We start from the raw sequence: 14,955 nt of genomic DNA on the forward strand, positions 1-14,955 counted from the left end.
CATCCCATTCGTGAGAAAACTGGTGGTGTTTTAACCTTAGGGTCACCATGCCTCAGGCAAGGGGAGTAGTTGTGAAGGAGAGTCCAAAGACATGCAGGTTAGGTGCATTGACCATGGGAAAATGCAGGGTTACAGGGATAGGGTAGGGTGAATCTAGGTGGGATGCTCTTTGGAAGATCAGTGTGCTTTTGGTGGGCCAAATGGCCTGTTTTCACACTGTAGTCATTCTATGATTCATGGTAACCTTGGGTAGTGTGTGCATTGAACTCACGCTTTGTGCTTCCCTTTACATTGCAATTGATCCATCCAGTTTATGGAACAAACTGACCCTCATGTTGAAAAGAGGTTTTAGATTAAATGAGATTTTTAGATTACTTACAGTGTGGAAACAGGCCCTTTGGCTCAACAAGTCCACACTGACCCTCCGAAGAGCAACCCACCCAGACCCATTCCCCTACACCTAACACTGCAGGCAATTTAGCACGGCCAATTCACCTAACCTGCACACCTTTTGTACTGTGGGAGGAAACTGGAGCACCCAGAGGAAACCCACGCAGACATGGGGAGAATGTGCAAACTCCACACAGACAGTTGCCCAAGGTGGGAATTGAACCCAGGTCTCTGGCGCTGTGAGGCAGCAGTGCTAACCACTGTGCCACCGTGCCACCCGTAAGTTTTTTGAAGTGTGCTATTTCAGAAATCGCTATTCTTTTTAAGGTCTGTTAATGACATAGGACAATGGCATGGCATGCTGATCAGAAAACAAATCAAAGGATGATTAATCTATGAATTGTCAGCATTAACGATGTGAAGTATTGTCAATACATAAGGCTCTGAGCCTGTACAGAATGCTTTTTGAAGGTGCGTCCACCAAAATGTTATTAATGTCCAAGAGGTGAACAATGAAAATGATCCTAGCTCTCAAATATTGAAGCTATGGGGTAGTTTGGGTAAGTAATTTGGACTGCTTTTTTGGAGAAAAAAGTCTGACATCGTCAAATTGATATTTTTTTGAAATTATGGTTTCCTGTTGTCCTGATTTCCGTCATATTTGTGACAAAAATACTCCTCTTTTTGAGGCGATGAAAGCTGTTTTTCTGTAATCTGATAATTATTGATTCATTCCTAAACTGATTGGAATATGGCTATTGACTCATGAATGTGGCATTGCTGACAAAGCCAGTATTTGCTGCCCATGCCTCATTTCCCTTGAGACCAATTAGGAGTCAACAATATTGCTTTGCGTCTGGAGTCCCATATAGACCAGACCAAGCAAGGATGACAGATTTTCTTCCCGAAAGCACATTAGTGGACCAGATGAATTTTTGACAACAGACAATGAGATTGACTGTGAAAATATTATTGAGATGAGCTTTCAATTCCACACATTTTTAATTAATCGAATTCAAATTCACCAGATTTTGGGATTTGAATTGATATTCCCAGAGTAATAAAAAAAAAGCGGCTTGTCTGCTGGTTCAGTGCTACATCTCTCCACTATCAAATATAAACTGGTATGTTCTAAAAAATATTATTAAGTAATTCAATATCTTTAAAGTCTCTAATGTATTTATGTAAATTTTATTTTCACTTTATTCACAAACGTTTTGTCCACCATAATGAAAATATTATTCATATTTGCAATATTGATCAAATATTTGCCAGTATGCAATAACTTCTGTAGCTAATACGAATTCCAGATATGGCTAATTGCATTTTGTTTTTGGGCACCACTTTCTGTGATCTCTATATTCATTCTCATGTTCAATATGTGCACACAATATCCTTTTTGCATGTGGGCTTGTCGTTGGTAAAATACTAAAGGAGAATATAGAAGAAAATCCAAAAATTAGAAACATAACAATGAAAAGACATCATGGATTTCAAAAGGGCAAATCTTGTTTTACCACACTTACTGAGCAGATGACTTCTACACCGCTGAAGCCAAATGCCAACTCGAGGACACCCCTTCCTACTGCCACCTTGACCATGACCCCACCCCCACATCACCAAACCATCATCTCCCAGACCATACAGAAACTCATCACCTCAAGAGATCTCCCACCCACAGCTTCCAACCTCATAGTCCGGGAACCCCGCACTGCCCGGTTCTACCTCCTTCCCAAGATCCACAAGCCTGACCACCCTGGCCGACCCATTGTCTCAGCATGCTCCTGCCCCACTGAACTCATCTCTACCTACCTTGACACTGCCCTATCCCCCCTAGTCCAGGAACTCCCCACATACGTTCGAGACACCACCCACGCCCTCCATCTCCTCCAAGACTTCCGTTTCCCCGGCCCCCAACGCCTCATCTTCACCATGGATATCCAATCCCTCTACACCTCCATCCGCCATGACCAGGGCCTCCAAGCCCTCCGTTTTTTCCTCTCCAGACATCCCCAACAGTACCCTTCCACCGACACTCTCATTCGTTTGGCCAAACTGGTCCTCACCCTTAACAATTTCTCCTTCGAAATCTCCCACTTCCTCCAGACCAAAGGGGTAGCCATGGGCACACGTATGGGCCCCAGCTATGCCTGTCTCTTTGTTGGCTACGTAGAACAGTTGATCTTCCGTAATTACACCGACACCACTCCCTACTTCTTCCTCCGCTACATTGATGACTGCATTGGCACCACCTCGTGCTCCCGCGAGGAGGTTGAGCAGTTCATCAACTTCACCAACACATTCCACCCTGACCTGGACCATCTCTGACACCTCCCTCCCCTTCCTGGACCTCTCCATCTCCATTAATGTCGACGGACTTGACACTGACATTTTTTACAAACCCACAGCTACCTGGATTACACCTCTTCCCACCCTACCTCTTGCAAAAATGCCATCCCGTATTCCCAATTCCTCCGCCTCTGCCATATCTGCTCCCAGGGGGACCATAGAACATAGAACATAGAAGAATACAGCGCAGTACAGGCCCTTCGGCCCTCGATGTTGCGCCGATCCAAGCCCACCTAACCTACACGAGCCCACTATCCTCCATATGCCTATCCAATGCCTGCTTAAATGCCCATAATGAGGGAGAGTCCACCACTGCTACTGGCAGGGCATTCCATGAACTCACGACTCGCTGAGTAAAGAACCTACCCCTAACATCTGTCCTACACCTACCCCCCACAGGGGTAGGTATACCTACTCCACCACAGAACACACCAGATGGCCTCCTTCTTTAGAGACTGCAATTTCCCTTCCCACTTGGTTAAAGATGCCCTCCCAACGCATCTGGTCCACATCCCGCCCTCAGACCCCACCCCTCCAACCGTAACAAGGACAGAATGCCCCTGGTGCTCACCTTCCACCCTACCAACCTTCGCATAAACCAAATCATCCGCTGATATTTCCGCCACCTCCAAAAAGACCCCCCCACCAGGGATATATTTCCCTCCCCACCCCTTTCCGCCTTCCGCAAAGACCGTTCCCTCCGTGACCACCTGCTCAGGTCCACTCCCCCCTACAACCCACCCTCCCATCCTGGCACCTTCCCCTGCCACCGCAGGAACTGTAAAACCTGCACCCACATCTCCTCCCTCACCTCCATCCAAGGCCCTAAAGGAGCCTTCCACATCCATCAAAGTTTTACCTGTACATCCACTAATATCATTTATTGTATCCGTTGCTCCCGATGCGGTCTCCTCTACACTGGGGAGACTGGGCGCCTCCTAGCAGAGCACTTTAGGGAACATCTCTGGGACACCTGTACCAATCCTCCACACCGCCCCGTGGCCCAACATTTCAACTCCCCCTCCCACTCTGCCGAGGACATGGAGGTCCTGGGCCTCCTTCACCGCCGCTCCCTCACCACCAGACGCCTGGAGGAAGAACGCCTCATCTTCCGCCTCAGAACACTTCAACCCCAGGGCATCAATTTAGTAACTTCAACAGTTTCCGCGTTTCCCCTTCCCCCACCTCATCCTAGTTCCAAACTTCCAGCTCAGGCACTGTCCCCATGACTTGTCCAGACTTGTCCTACCTGCCTATCTCCTTTTCCACCTATCCACTCCACCCTCTCCTCCCTGACCTATCACCTTCATCCCCTCCCCCACTCACCTATTGTACTCTATGCTACTTTCTCCCCACCCTCACCCTCCTCTGGCTTATCTCTCCACACTTAAGGCTCTCTGCTTTTATTCCTGATGAAGGGCTTTTGCCCGAAACGTCGATTTCGCTGCTCCTTGGATGCTGCCTGAACTGCTGTGCTCTTCCAGCACCACTAATCCAGAAAAAGAGTCATGTAGCAAATGTACTTCATGTGGATTTACAAAAGGCCTTTTATAAGGCTCCCTATAAAGAATGAAATCTTTAATGAATAAAATCAGAGCATGAGGTTTCTGGGGCCAAGTGGCAGAATGGATTGCTAGTCAGATTCATTTTGACTTTGGAGTCAACAGTTACTAAAGTTGTGAATATGAGATTGTTCATACTGAGAAGAACTGCAATAAATTACAATAATCAATTTGAAAAATGGGTAAGAAATTGGTAAATTAAGTTTAAGACCAATAAATGCAAGGTGGCACAATTTGGCAGGAAGGGTAGGAACGTCATTCATTACTAGAAAGTGCAAATCTGGGTGGGGTTAGAACAAATGGATTGCCAATCACTAAATGTTAAGGCATAAGACCATAGATAAAGCAAACCGAGGATTAGCTTTTATATCTAGAGGGATAGATTTTTTTAAGATTTGGAAATTATGTTAAATTTGTACCAAACCTTGCTTAGCACACACTTCTAGTATTGTGTGCAGGTCTGGTTCTATTTTGTAAAAAGGATTTTGAGGCACTGAAATGGGTACAGAGAAAAATCCCAAGTATGATACCAGGAATGCATGAGATTACATATCAGGAAAGGATTGACTGTCTGGATTTCTTTTCTCTTGGATGGAAAAAGGAGCAATCTAAGTGAGGTCATTGAAATTATGAAAGGCTTGGAAGAACATTTCTTCTTGTGGGGAAGAGCGCAACTAGAGATTGCCAATATAACAATTGCCCAAAAATCCAGTAGAGAATTCAGAAGAAACTTATTTATCCAAATAATTCTGAGAATGTGGAACTTTCAATCACCAAGAATGGTTGAGTTAATAATATAGATGGTGTGAGAGGAAGCTAGACTTGCATGTGAGGAAGAAGGAAAGAGAGAATTGCTATGGTATATTTAGGTGCAAAAAGACAGAAGGAAGCCAGAGTGCAGCCTAAACACTAGTGTGGCCTAGGTGGGCTGAATGGTCTATTTCTGTATCATATGTCCTATGTAGTTCTGTGACTAACAGTAGACGAAGGGACTTTGACTGCTGAAGTGGGTAGTTTCAGTCAGGATACTTCTGCTGAACCCTCCTTGTTAAAAAGTATCCTGGTATACAGTATATATTGGGTTAGTTAAAAAGTCCATTGAAGTTCTCTGAGACTTTGTCTATTTGAATGAGATCAGGCTTTCTGCCCTTCACCTTACCTCTGCCACACTCGCTCCTGAACCTTCTGTCTATGCCAACTCATGACCTTTGAGGAGAAAGTGAGGTCTGCAGATGCTGGAGATCAGAGCTGAAAATGTGTTGCATGGACATCCAGTCCCTGTACACCTCCATCCCCCATCACGAAGGACTCAAAGCCCTCCGCTTCTTCCTTTCCCGCCGTACCAACCAGCACCCTTCTACTGACACCCTCCTTCGACTGACTGAACTGATCCTCACCCTGAACAACTTCTCTTTCCAATCCTCCCACTTCATCCAAATGAAAGGAGTAGCCATGGGCACCCGCATGGGCCCCAGCTATGCCTGCCTCTTCGTAGGATATGTGGAACAGTCCATCTTCCGCAACTACACTGGCCCCACACCCCACCTTTTCCTCCGCTACATCGATAACTGTATCGGCGCCGCCTCGTGCTCCCACGAGGAGGTTGAACAGTTCATCCACTTCACCAACACCTTCCATCCCGACCTCAAATTCACCTGGACAGTCTCAGATTCCTCCCTCCCCTTCCTCGACCTTTCTATTTCTATCTCGGGCGACCGAATCAACACGGTCATCTACTACAAACCGACCAACTCCCACAGCTACCTGGACTACACCTCCTCCCACCCTGCCCCCTGTAAAAACGCCATCCCATTCTCCCAATTCCTTCGACTCCGCCGCATCTGCTCCCAGGAGGACCAATTCCAAAACCGTACAACCCAGATGGCCTCCTTCTTCAAGGACCGCAATTTCCCCCCCGACGTGGTCGACAATGCCCTCCACCGCATCTCTTCCACTTCCCGCTCCTCCGCCCTTGAGCCCCGCCCCTCCAACCGCCACCAGGACAGAACCCCACTGGTCCTCACCTACCACCCCACCAATCTCTATGTACAGCGCATCATCCGCCGTCTTTTCCGCCACCTCCAAACGGACCCCACCACCAAGGATATATTTCCCTCCCCTCCCCTATCAGCGTTCCGTAAAGACCAATCCCTCCGTGACTCCCTCGTCAGATCCACACCCCCCACCAACCCAACCTCCACTCCCGGCACCTTCCCCTGCAACCGCAGGAGGTGCAAGACTTGCGCCCACACCTCCCCCCTCACCTCCCTCCAAGGCCCCAAAGGAAACTTCCATATCCGCCACAGATTCACCTGCACCTCCACACACACCATCTATTGCATCCTCTGCACCCGATGTGGCCTCCTCTATATTGGGGAGACAGGCCGCCTACTTGCGGAGCGTTTCAGAGAACACCTCTGGGACACCCGGACCAACCAACCCAACCACCCTGTCGCTCAACACTTCAACTCCCCCTCCCACTCCACCAAGGATATGCAGGTCTTTGGACTCCTCCATCGCCAGACCACAACAAAACGACGGTTGGAGGAAGAGCGCCTCATCTTCCGCCTAGGAAACCTCCAACCACAAGGGATGAACTCTGATTTCACCAGTTTCCTCATTTCCCCTCCCCCCACCTTGTCTCAGTCAAATCCATCGAATTCAGCACCGCCATCCTAACCTGCAATCTTCTTCCTGACCTCTCCGCCCCCACCCCAGTCTGACCTATCACCCTCACCTTGACCTCTTTCCACCTATCACATTTCCGACGCCCCTCCCCCAAGTCCCTCCTCCCTACCTTTTATCTTAGCCTGCTGGACAAACTTTCCTCATTCCTGAAGAAGGGCTTATGCCCGAAACGTCGATTCTCCTGTTCCCTGGATGCTGCCTGACCTGCTGCGCTTTTCCAGCAACACATTTTCAACTCATGACCTTTGCTACTCCCCATCGCCCCTTATTTTCCATACTAAGTCAGTATTTACTGATCCTCTTCCATGCCTATTCTTCTTCAACGTGAGCCATAAAATAACAAAGGAAAGGGTAGGAATCTAGAATTGAAGCCAGGATGAGATGCGATGTAATTGTATTCAATGGCAGAGCAGACTTGAGGAGCTGAATTGTCTACTCTTGTTCCTAGTTCTTCTGTTCAAATACAATTGTGATAGGTTTTTGCAGTCTGAGCACTATTTATAAATATTAAAACTACGTTCCAGGAATGATTTGTAAATGGATGTGTATTTTCTCTCAAATCATCTTACACTATATAAAACTACTGTTTCTTAAAATGGAGTTTTAATAATATTTGTGAATGGAAATAACCTTATAAAAATTGAACTATTGTTACCTCAATAGCAGTTTTGATAATATTTGTGAATGAATATTTTTATTTCTTAATAGTTCCACCATTTTCTTTCCATGCATCTTTCGTAAGGTAAAAGCATTGATCAGACAATTAAAGTGTCAATAACAGAGATATCAAACATTTCATACCTCTTACTCTCGCCTAAATAAACATTGAGATAATGGCAACAATTAGCTTTAAACCCAGATGATTAAAAGCATTAGCTTAGCAGGGGATGTTATTTTGATCACAGATGTGAATTATTTCTTTTTGGAATTGTTGACATTGCTGGATTTACATATTAGAACAGTTACAATAAATTGATCTTTTTCTGTGATCCCTTTGTCAACATCTTAATGTTTAATTCAACAAGATTAAGAGGTTTGAAGCCTCTCGATGATACTTATAGAGTCATACAGTCATGGAGATGTACAACACGGAAACAGACCCTTCGGTCCAACCCGTCCATGCCGACCAGATATCACAACCCAATCTAGTCCCACCTGCCAGCACTGGGCACATATCCCTCCGAACCTTTGCTTTTAATATACCCATGTCTGAGTGACACCTTTATAACATTGTAGGTACAGCAACTTTTTCAAAAATAACATAAATGGGTGTTTGCTTTCTCTTACTAGGTATACCTCTTGGTAATGTATATATTGTATATTGGGTGACTGGATTTGTGAGGCGCATGACAGGGCATTGAGTTGGCCTGCATAGTGTAGGAAGCTGGTTCGGAGATGGTTGGCATGTACAGCATAACATCATGGAGAACAATTGGCATGCACGAGAGCATGGAACGGGCATGGCTAAATCCTGGCATACGTATCTTGATTTTGAAGTTGCTTTTTCAAACGTTTAAGAATCTCTGCTATGGTTTCTGACACTGCTGAAGGGATGAAACTGAAGGCAATTAAAAGGTTAACCTGACTCCATGAAAATTGCAGGGCCCTATAATGGAGCTCGTCAGGTAAAGAGTGGAGTGTATGGGCTCCCCATTGCAATGTAAAATTGGGGCCCAAGAGTGGGGTGGGAATCCTGGTATTGGTTTCCACCAATGTTCTGTCCATAAAAATGACTCTGAGCTTCCAATCACCTGCCAGTTCAACACACTATTCTGTTCTGACACCAACATTTCTGTCGCAGGCATGCTGCAGTATCCCAGGTAGCCTCAGCACAAGCTCAAAGAATATCACCTCAATTTTCACTTGGGGACCCTGAAGCCTTTAGGACTCCATGTCAAGTTCAATAACCTTAGAGCCCGATTCCATCCTTCCATGTTTTACCCTGCCCACACCTGGTCCTGTTGTGACTTGGGTTGATTTTGGCACAGCTTTTCCATTTTTACGCCTACTATCACATCACATGACTTGCTTACAGCATAAGCTACCCATTCTCTACTACCCTCAGCCCTCATTGTAACATATTCAGCTTCTCGTCTGTCCTGGCCTGCCATCCATAACCCCTTCATTTACCTACCCCTTTCATATCACATTTTGTCTCATCAGGAAACTTGGTAATTACACTCTTCCCTGCATTTAAGTCATTACATGAAAGCTGAAACTATTGTTCCTTGTATTATGCCACTATTACAACCTGCCTTACCCAAGAAAATCCTCTTCAATCCTACTTTATTTCCTGTTCATTAACCAATCCTCAATCCATGTTAATATGTTATCCTGAGTCACAAGAACAAAGGTCTTCAGTATGAGGTAGTCTGAAATACTGAAAATAAAATCTAGAATTTGAAATTTAACATTGCTTTCTATTATGTTGATTCCTTAACATGAGTGGCTACAAATTCTTGGGTACACTAAATTCATCAAAGCTGTAATCTCCATTTCTTTGGGACTATGCTGATGGCATAAACCCCATTGATGATGCTGTGACTATAAGCCCAGATGTGGATCGAGGGGAAGTTTATATTATTGCCGTCTACTGAGTAATGGATGGGCAACATCAGTGATCAGTATATCTTTGATATCCTCTGTTGTGTGTAGAAAATCTGCTGGGAAGCTTTTCTGTTGTTAAAGTTGAGAATATGGTGCTGGAAAAGCGCAGCAGGTCAGGCAGCATCCGAGGAGCAGGAAAATCAACGCATCGGCAAAAGCCCTTCATCAGGAATTTCTGTTGTTTTATTAACAGAATAATGTAAGCTTATAAAAAGAAATAATAATTCAGTTTTGGGTAATAAGTGTCTCTTTAATTGTATAAATTTGAATGGTTATATAGTTCAACCTTTGGCTTTCAGCATTTGACATTTTGACTGGTTTTGGCCATAAATGTAGTCAACATTTTAAGTTAGGGGCTAAAAGAGACAATAACATCATTGATATTTATTTGTGTTATCATAATTTGATGGTTAACCACTGATGAATGATCGAAGAGGCAGGGGAAAGGGGTTTTGAATCTTAATCTTTAACTGCGAGGACAACTGGACAAATAACTTCTCTGAATTATACTTGTAATGACCTGTAATATTAAAGTGAAGTGAGACTGATGTAAACATGGGTTGTCATTGAATCCATTTCTTTCATTTGTATCATGACTGAGATCTAAATTTCACATCTTTGGAAAGAAAAGATTGGACACATTCAACCATCTACAGGAAATTTGATCGTAGGATCAAAATATTGCTATTTTTAGAAATAAAAAAAACAATTTATTGAGAGGAACAAAATTGCCAAATATATTTTAAAAAGCTGATTTCATCCCAAAAAAAAGCTAAACCAGTTTTTGTTCTGTTTGACATAAATTCCAATGATGTGTCAGTCTTTTATTGATAATATTGTGTTTGTGCAACAAATCACATGATGTAGATAGTAAGTAATCTGAGAGTCCAACATGCCTCAAGGAAAAACTGAAAGGACTGTGGATGCTATTCTGAGGAAGGCTCACCAGACGCGAAACGTTAACTGATTTCTCTTCACAGATGCTGCCAGACCTGCTGAGTTTTTCCAGCAATGTTTGTTTTTGTTTATGTCTAAAGTAAATCTATCCTTTTGGAATCAGTTTAATTTTCTATTACATTTATGGTTTATTTCTTCTGAATTTTTTTTCTCTTCCCATTGACCCAGAAGGTTTTTGTCTTGGAAGCCCAAGTGACCTTTATTAATTTAGAAGTCTTCAAAATTAGCATGGAAATATTATTTACCCAAATAAACACTGCAGCCAAATTAAAAGAAATGCATGCTTGCAATTGATTGATTTTCCTTTCCTTATCCTATTCTAGCCAGCATTCTGTGGACAGTTGTAGTTGGTTAACACTAAATAACATAAAGAGCCCATCATTTCTGAGGTAAACCTACTGTCTCAGTTAATTTGAGCTTCTGTTGAATTTGGGCCATAGTGCACCTCAATAAGCAGCTGTTTCTTTTAAGAAGGAAACCATAGCAGTACTTAAGAGCACTTTCTAGGAAGAAGTAAATGCTGAGCAATAAGTGAGGCAAGACTGAAGGCACAATTAGAAAAGATTTAGGAGGCTTTTGAAGGCAGAGATAACACAGGCTGAAGATAAAGGAATTTTACTTGAGGATCAATACAATGGTGAAACCACTAATTAAAGATGAGAGAGAGAATAAAATACCAGTTACCAAACACAGCAAGATATGGACAACGTGCAACTTGTGCTGATAAAAAGCAAGCAACGTTTGTGCCCTACAAGTTCCAGGCATTGACTGTGTCCAACAAAAGAGAATTTCTATTTAATGTTCAACAGCATAGCCATCACTGAATTAATCTCATCAATGTCATTGACCAGAAGCTGAACTGGAATAACCACATAAATACTATTGTTGAAAGAGCAGTGTTGGAGACTGAAAATTTTATGATGAGTAATTTATCTTTGGACTCTCCAAAGACTGATCACCACCTCCAAGACACAGGTCAGGAGTATAACAGAATACTGTGTTTTTGCTTGGTTAAGCATGGCTCCAAAATTACTTGAAAAGCTTAACGAAGGAACAAAGCAGCCTGTTTGATTAGCGTCCCATCCACAGCCTTATATTCACCCTCCCTACCAAGAGTGCATTGTGCCTGCAGTGTGTGCCATCTACAGGATGCACTGCAGTAACTTGCCTGCTTCAATGTTACATTCCAAACCTATTAGTTTAACCACTTCAAAAAACCGGGGACAGCAAATGTATTGGAACACCACCATTTTCAAGTTCCCTCCAAATCACACCCACACTGACTTGATACAATAATTGAGATTTACAGCCATCCAGGTAGTGGACTGACAGGTGAGGAAGGCTGTAAAATGCCAAGGGTGTCATTCCCATTATCTACCTCACCAAAATCCTACTATGCACAATGGAACCTTTGGTAGTCCCACACATCTGTAGGCCAATTGGAGGCTTTTGGATCATCATCCTGCCACAGCTGGGACTGAACCAGCAGCAGAAGATGTCCACAACAGATCCAACCTGGAAAGTTCTTGATGTGTGAGTGTGCTGTTGATGGGAAAAGGTATTGCCTCCTTTAATGGCACCCTGAGCCCATCAGAGGCCCCTCACTGCCACACCTTCTCTCCAACAGGGGTGGCATGGTGGCTCAGTGGTTAGCACTGCTGCCTCACAGCACCAGGATCCCAGGTTCAAGTCTAGCCTTGGGCAACTGTCTGTGTGGAGTTTGCACGTTGTCTGCATGGGTTTCCTCTGGGAGCTCTGGTTTCCTCCCACAATCCAAAGATGTGCAGGTCAGATGAATTGGCCATGTTAAATTGCCCATAGTGTTAGGTGCATTAGTCAGAGGGAAATGGGTTTGGGTGGGTTACTCTTCGGAGGGTCAGCGTGGACTTATTGGGCCGAAGGACCTGTTTCCACCCTGTAGAGAATCAAACCTAATCTATAAAACTCTTTCACTACCTGTCCAACCTACTGCCTATTTTCTCTGCTCCAGCCTACCCACACTAGGGTCTGTCATCCTGGCACCATTCCGACCCCAGATTTACCACCAGCGCCCATCTTTTCTGAAGGCGTTGTGGAGGGTCTGTGGTTGCCACTGTTCCTGATGGCATTTCCAGTACATAACATAGAGCTGTTGGCCTCTACCTGGTGTTCTAAGATGGGATGCTTTGTGGCTAAAGGGTACAAAGTGGTTGTGAGGCACTCCGTCCATTTGGAGACAGGCTCAGGCTATGATGTTACCTTTGGGGATGGCATCAAATCTGTCTTTATATTTGCTGGGTTCAAATCCTGGAACTTCTCCCTAACACTACTGATCATCTATCTAAAACACATCCACTGTGATTGTTCAAGAAGGTGGCTCACCACCAACTTCTTAAGGGCAATAAATGAATAAATTTAAAAAACATCTTGGGATACGTTACATGGGGAAAAATTATGGAGGGATTTGAAATATAGTTAAGGGCTTTGAATTTCAAATAAAAGGTTTGGGGAGCTGTGATGTTTGGGAACAGTATTTGTCCTCGAACCCCTACAGAGTGGAAACAGGCACTTTGGCCCAACAAGTCCACACCAATCCTCTGAAGAGTATCCCACCCAAACCCATTCCCCATTTCTCTATGATTACCCTGACTGATGCACCCAACTTACACATCCCTGAATACTATGGGCAATTTAGCATGGCCAATTCACCCAACCTGCACATCTTTGGATTGTGGGAGTAAACCGGAGCACGCAGAGAAAACCCATGCAGGCACAGGGAGAATGTGCACACTCCACGCAGATAGTCACCCGAGGCTAAAATCGAACCCAGGTCCCTGGCGCTGTGAGGTAGCAGTGCGAACCAGTGAGCCACCCCTTTTAAAATTTAATTCAAATTCTACTATTTGCTGTGGGAGGATTTGAACTGAGTTTCCAAGAGCATTATCTGGTCTCTGGACTAATAATCTAGTAATAATACCATTAGGCCATCATTGTAGGTATGCAAAACTTCATCTGTGAGATACAGACAGCTGTTGAGAGGGTCGAAGGTCACGCCCTTGACCTCCAATCTGCAGTAATCTGGAAGGAAGTCAAGATTCAAAAGTCAACACTTTGTTTTGACTAACACAACACTGAAACAATGTACCTGGCCAAGTCACTTAGAAAACTCAACTTTAAAAAGAGTTGCCAAATTCATTTAAAACATTTGGTTTGTGTTATACCTGTTTCCTGAAATCTCGCAAGCAGTTGTGTGAAATGACCCGATGGATTGTTCACAGTTAATGTTGTGTAGCGTTATGTTCAGTCATACTGATACGAATGTTCACAAAGTGATCTTGTGTTCACTAATGTGTTCTGAGTAAGAGACTAGAAAATAGCCACACAGTACTGTTGGGATTTTGGGCTGGGGTAGACTGGGGTGGTGGGAGTTGTGATATGGGGATAGACAGTCAGCTTGGTTCCCTCACCCATCTAGTGATACTTGCTGCAAAGTGAAGAGCAGGATCTAGCTGGGCTGTTTACATGGTCAGATTGTGGTACCATTGACTTGTCCAGTTCCCACCTGTGCAAATGACCACATCAGGTGAGGCACCAAGGCCTAAAGAAGTTGACATTTAAAGGGAACAAACAAATATGTTGGTGTAAAATGATAAGTGGGTGGTGATATTGATTGTCACGCAGTTATCCAGATTACAAAGTGCAAAAATTATGATGCTATATTTGGTATTTATTTTCGAGGTCTGCGGGCTTGTTTCAGTAGATGCAAATCGTTTTGTGACGATTATGGCTTGACTGATTCTAGAGCTTAGGCTATAGTAGTGTTTTAAACAAAACTATGTTTAGTTCAGGATAATTATGTTCATGAACTAAAAAATATAATTAGGCACTGTCAACGATGACTAAAGGATGAGTCCGACATTGTCATCAACATTCCTGTTGTTTTGCAGTCAGAGAAACACAACATGATCTTCAGACGTACAACAATTGCACAAACAATTGCTCCAACCAACTACTCCATGTGGCAGTGATCCTCAGCCGCCGGCTATGAACCAATGACTGGGCCTGGGAGTGACAGCGATACGGAGGGTAGCGGGCTGGGAGAAGCTGCTTCCAAGTTAATTCCAGCACGTTGTTGCAGAAAGGAAGGGAATTCCAGCCGCTTGGCGGCAACACAAAAAAAGACTGTAGAGCGAATTTTGTGTGTTGTTTTATTTTGTTATTTCTAGGCTCTGACTGGCCAGTCAGACTGTGAACGGTGCTCAGACACAGACAGGAGGAGGATGAATGAGCGGGCTATTAGTGAGACTCGCATGAACAAGGTGCTGCTTCCGTTTCCTCGTTCCTCCTGTCTGTCTCTGCCACCACACGGAGCTGGTCTTGTTGGCCCATTCTCCTGCTTGGCACTCCCGCATTTTCTGCCTTG

General features: G+C 44.2%; 1 protein-coding gene and 1 long non-coding RNA gene across 7 annotated transcripts in view; one reads left to right on the plus strand and one right to left on the minus strand.

Annotated features, from left to right (window-relative positions):
- Nucleotides 1-14,955, plus strand: part of LOC122550015 (voltage-dependent L-type calcium channel subunit beta-2-like) — a 330,466-nt gene that overhangs the window by 208,558 nt on the left and 106,953 nt on the right. The gene's annotated exons all lie outside the window — the stretch shown is intronic.
- On the minus strand, nucleotides 1,573-14,660 carry LOC122550017 (uncharacterized). The gene is made up of 3 exons (XR_006311726.2): nucleotides 14,539-14,660; nucleotides 13,510-13,610; nucleotides 1,573-1,818 (listed from the first exon to the last, which is right to left on the minus strand). It is a non-coding gene; the product is annotated as an uncharacterized LOC122550017 (long non-coding RNA).

The sequence above is a fragment of the Chiloscyllium plagiosum genome, unplaced genomic scaffold, assembly GCF_037043375.1.
Source record: "Chiloscyllium plagiosum isolate Xiang-an unplaced genomic scaffold, Cpla_swu_hap1 HiC_scaffold_5, whole genome shotgun sequence".
Lineage (NCBI taxonomy): Eukaryota > Metazoa > Chordata > Chondrichthyes > Orectolobiformes > Hemiscylliidae > Chiloscyllium > Chiloscyllium plagiosum.